This window comes from Ctenocephalides felis, unplaced genomic scaffold (assembly GCF_003426905.1).
Source record: "Ctenocephalides felis isolate EL2017-DRISC unplaced genomic scaffold, ASM342690v1 CF-g0.4_SCAFFOLD_01604, whole genome shotgun sequence".
NCBI classification, from domain to species: Eukaryota; Metazoa; Arthropoda; class Insecta; order Siphonaptera; family Pulicidae; genus Ctenocephalides; species Ctenocephalides felis.
The window spans coordinates 5,886,811-5,892,881 of record NW_020537758.1 but is presented as its reverse complement, the minus strand read 5'-3'; positions in this window follow the sequence as shown (position 1 = coordinate 5,892,881).

Here is a 6,071-nt window from a genome sequence, read left to right as displayed (position 1 = left end):
GATGACATTGTTGAATTTTTCGCAGAATTCTTGGGTTGTAATAGTGTTTTAGTAAGTTATGTTAAACATTTTGATAAACAAAATAGAATATTTAGTACTAGATAATTTTATTTTTGTGTGATGTGTTATTCAAGTTGTTTATCTCTAAAATTTAATCAAAGGTTGATGTGACCTCTTGGTGAAAAAATGTTCAGTGTAAATATGTTAGTGAAGATTTCTACTGGAGGAGATTCGATTTGGAGATGGAACGAGAGAGGTCAGTATGATATATATTTTTATAAATATTATATATATATATATATATATATATATATATATAAATATTATCCATCCGTCCAGTTATTAAAAAAATAAAAAAGTGAGATATGTGCTCCTGTTAATTCTTCTTTAGAAAATTAGTCTACATAAATACAATAAATATATTTTTAATATTGCAAATTTATAATTATTTAATTAATTCATATTAATTTTTATTTTTTTTTTATCGGTATTTATTTAGATACTTTTAAAACATAGATCTAATATTAATTTACTATATAAAAAATTTACACTGGTTAAACTTTAAATCTGATATTAAAAAGCATTATTATTTACAGGCCTCATTTTCCTTATCTATGGGTCTCATTACTTGATTTTTTGGAATAATCTGGTATCTATATAAAATCATTTTATTTTATTTGTATTAAGTTTAATTGGTGATGTTATATTTATTATGTAATGTCTAATATAAATTCAAGGTGTGACAAATCTATACAAAATTGAATAAAAGACAAAATGTTTTTTTACACGGTATATTTTAAGTTTGCATTCAAAAATACAAAGCACTTATATTTTAAATTACTTATAATTATATATATTTGTTTAAAACTATATACAAAACTATAGAATTTTTTTTCTCCAAAAGCAATCGTTTCGTCACCACAAGCAGATTTTTTTTTTGAATCATTCAAATCGGATGCTTAGTTCTCTCAAAAACAGGCACTTTTTGCACATTTAGCTCAGTATCTTCGAAATGGCGGGACCTATCTTTGCCAAAAACTAAATCACCCTTTCTCCCAATCATTACAAATTGAATGTTTTTTTAGGTCATGTCAAATTCGATACTCTCCGTTCTCTCTAAAACTCGATTTGTATTTTCTGCACTATTTGCTCCGTATCTCCATAACGGCTGGACCTGCCTTTGCCAAAAACTAATCAGCACACTCCCTATCAATAGGAATCGAATGTTTTTTGAACCATTCAAATCGGTTGATCTGTGCGCCCGAAAACGTGGACGAAAAACTGTATCCATACATACATAACACACACATCCTATGTATCTAAAGTATGCCAAAATGTTTAGAAACTTTCAAAACGTAAAGATATGCAAAAAATTTTAATTTTGATTTCTGGACGATTACAATAACTTATCTCGGAGGAAGTTAGTTAAATAAATATCTAAAATTCATAAAATAATCAACAAAAATAAAAATATATTACAGCAAAGTTAATATTAAAAAATTACAGATTTGCAATTAAAATTGATTTGGGGTTTTTTTTGTAAAAAAATGTGTGGTAGATATTTTATATATCATTTTCATGATACTTATTATTTTCGGTCATTGTTTTTTACATTTTTAAAATATACATAATTGATTTTGTTGCATTAGTAATAATAATTTTATATATAGATATCTATGTATTTTCAAAATTTAAAAAAATAATTTAATTTTTTTTATCTTCATTTAGTTATATTTAATTATAAAGCTTTTGCGCTTTACTAGTCTAAAATTATTGAATTTTAAATAAAAATGTTAGATTTTTTTAAGAAAAAATTACGAATTTAATGTGTTTCGGTTTTGTGTATTTTTTCGGTGTACGTAATTTCATCATTTAGTGTTTGATGTTTGATGAGATAAATTTGTTTTCTAAACTGTAAAAATTTAAATAATCTTAAATTTTATTTTGACACATTAGCTGTTAAATGATTAAATATGTTTCATCCTTGAACAAATTTATTTATTATGTACATTCTATTTGGGCACTGCGGTGTGAATTGGCAAAGACGGTTTGAGTTTTACTTAGTCCACAGATTACCTTTAAGCATAGAAGTCATTTATATATATATATATTATATATACGTGTATATATATATATATATTCTCCCCAGTTAAGTTATGTCATAACATTTATCTGTCCCATGGGGATGCTTTGGCAAAAGACGCGACCAAAAATATTTAGATGGCTTTCGCACTACATCGCGCCCCTTTTGGGAATCATCCCTCTTTGTTGGGGCTGAAGGGCTTCGTCTCATCCTTCTGACGAATTAACACACTTGTAATCGACTTAGATAATATAAATATATATATTATATATATATTATATATATATATATATATATATATATATATATATATATATATATATATATATATTTCTAATAACGAGTCTAAGATTTTACTTCAAAATGTATTGTCAAGCTGACAAAAGATAGGGTTAAAATCATATACAAAAGGTGTCTTTTTCAAATTGACGTTTATGTGTTGAAAATCGTAGAAATTGATAATGAATCAATCACGTCTTGACATATTTGAGTCACCTTTTGTATTTTTAATATATATATATATACATATATATATATATATATATATATATATATATATATGAGTAAGTTCTTCAAGGGCATACATCAAATAAAAGGCAAAGATTTAGAAATTAATCTTTAATTTTTCCAAACGTTTCGACATAGTATTTTATGTCATCATCAGTGGATATAAATATGGTCTTACATCAGTAGCTAGCGCAAGGAACACAATTTTGCACTATCATATATACATTAACTTGTGTTTTTTATATTAATTTGTTGAACAGAGTATAGCAAAATATTTGTGAAATATATAATATATTTTGCACAGAGAACGTAGTTTATGTGACAGAGCCCGAGGCTGTAGTAACATGTATATATATATATATATATATATATATATATATATATAAATTAAAAATCCTTGCATTGTCATATATTCAAGATTTTCTCTTCGACAATTTTTGTTATAAAATAGAATTTACGCTAAATAGTTAGTTACGTGCTTATTGTTAATTAAACATTTTCTTCTAAAAATATTATAATAGTAATACATAAATTTATAAATTTATTTACAATTTGTGATTTGGTTTTTTTTCTGAATGATGACACTCATGAGGTCAAATAATTGTCGAATCGGTTAAATAACTAAAAAAAATTGAACTCCTCGCTAATTATAACAAATATATTTTCCAACAACCATAGAATTTTTGTATATTGTAATTTTATATATTTTTTTATCAAAGTTTACAAGAACAAATTAATTAAAAACGAATAAAAAGCTAGAACAAAGTTTTATTAAAGCTAAGCATATAAAATGATAATTACAAAATTATTTATATCAAAAAAATTATTAGAAAAATCATTAGATATATATCATAAAATATAACATGAAATAAAAAATATATATTACAAATAAAATAACTGATAGCATAAAAAATAAAAATAGTTCAAATAATTTAAATGCAAAAAAAACATCTAAAGAATTAATTTAAATACAAAAAGAATTAACATTTAAACAAATATCAAAACCATATATAACATATAAAAAATTAATTACTTTAAAGAATATTACTTAATAATCTTTAAATTCTTTCGAACATGTACTTAAATAAAATAAATATCAATTTTAATAAATATTAATTTAATAAAATGAATAATAATTTAAATTCAGAAAGAACTAACAAATACTGTACAAATCATTTTATTTACTATAAATTAATATTTTTTTTGTTTTATTGTACTTAGCAAACTATAATTTAATATAATAATAATAAATCTCAAATTTAATAAACATTAACTTGAAAAAATGAATATTAAAAATGAAAATTAAAAAAAATCATTTTATTTACTAAAATAAATAAATGTTAATGTAATAAAATCAATATTAATTAATTTAATGCAAAAAGTGCTAAAAGACATTAACAAATCACTGAGTGTAATCAATACAGTTCTATAATAATAATAAATATAAAAATAAAAGTTTAAAAAAAAACATTATCATATAAAACCATTTTCCAATATAAAACCGGTAGGCTAAAATCACATTTAACCTAAAACAAGGCGTAGGTCCGGGTTAGAGACAGATAAGGCGTACCGGTTTGTGTGGGACATCTGTTTTTACTTCATGATTTAATATTAATTTTTTAATAATTATATAAATTACATCTAGTAATTATTTATGTTATAAACTAGAATTCTTTATGCAAAAAAAATAAATATAAATAGAATTTAAATTTTGTAGTAAAATAAATTTAATTTAAAGTTACGTAAATTAAATACGTTTTTTTAAATAAAAATAGTACGTGGACTAACAATTACTTTAAAATCGCATTTGATATATGATTATATATATTATATTATATTTGATATATATTGTTAACATTTGTTAATGTTAAGTTAAGTGATTGTTTAAGTACTTCAAAGATACAATTTTTGTACTACAATTTTAAAATTTAAATTTAGTATTATTAGAATTAAAATTATAACAAAATTTAATTAATATATAATTTAGTACATTAATAAAAGGCGAACCACTGGGTTTTTCTTTTAAAATTCTATGTTATTTGTCAAATTAATTACTCAATGTCTTTCTATTTAAACAGATTGTAATTTATAAGATAATAAAAAAAATAATTATATTAAATAACAAAATTAATTAATTTGTTCTTGGTTAATCTGTGATATTAGCAAAAGCATTAATTGTTAATTATTTATAAAGCTCTAAAATGTGATTTAAAAGAAAACAAAATTTCAACATGCCTCAACAATACCAGCAAATAGTAAAATTAATAAATTTCACTCCACAAAAAAATTTATATGTTTTACTCATATCTCATTTACCAATTTGACTTATTTACAATTAAGGTATAGATTTGGTTGAAAATTTTGGTGGCTGACTGACTTCCAACAAAGTATCTTTTGTGATGATAAAAATACGATTCGAAACGGAAAATCGTTCACAAAAACGCATAAAATTCGAGAACATAAAATGAAGACATTAAATAACAATCGGGACAGGTACAGACAGAGTTGAATGATTTATTTGGGAACTTTGGACATAAAATATACGAAAACGAAAGGATTGAAGTGTAATAGATATATGTGTATATGTTATATATATATATATAATATATATATATATATATATACTCAGAAAATCTTTTATGAATCTGACGATTTGGCTTGAAGCCATTGAAACCAAATAAATGCACGTATGCTTTCAAAATTAAAATCAAGTACTAATATGATTGGATCCTATTAAATAATATTTTATAAAATTTGTAAAAACCTACAAAATTACGTCAAAAATATCAATTCCTTCAAAATAAGTCTATTTACCCCCAAAATTTATTTTTAATCCACCACCAGAGCTTTCCTTTACCATTTCAGTCGGTGCCAGCTTTGTGACTTTTTGCTCGCGCAAACGTTTATATTTTTCATTCTGAGGGCAATAAAATGTAAAGTTTTTCTCAAAATATGCACAGTCAGATAAATAGGCAGATAGATGAATAGATGAATGCATTTACAGGGTAACAAGTCTGTTTCGTCTGTTGGTCTGTCCGCCTAAAATATAATATAATATAATGAGCCTCTAATAAAACTAAACACCGCCGGAGTCATAAACGATCGACTCGATGTCGAATCATTTTCGGTGTAATTTAAAAAAAAAATTTTTTTTGTATTTATGAACAGGTTTTTTGGATTTGAATATTAAACAGCACGTAGAAGACAGATGGAAGTTTCAATTTTTGTACTCAAAATTTTGTAAATTGCACTGGTAATAATAAAAATCAGAGACAAGGATTTATGTATTAGAATTTATACTACATATGTTTTGTGATGATGTTCCAAAATTTAAAATTCCTAAACCAATTTTTGATAAATACCAGTCCAAAAATTCAGAAATCTATTATACTGTTTCAATTTATCAAATTTGCCTTTGTAATTTAATTTAATAATAGAAATGACCGAAAATCGCGTTTTATTCCAGGTTAAGTAAATTTTT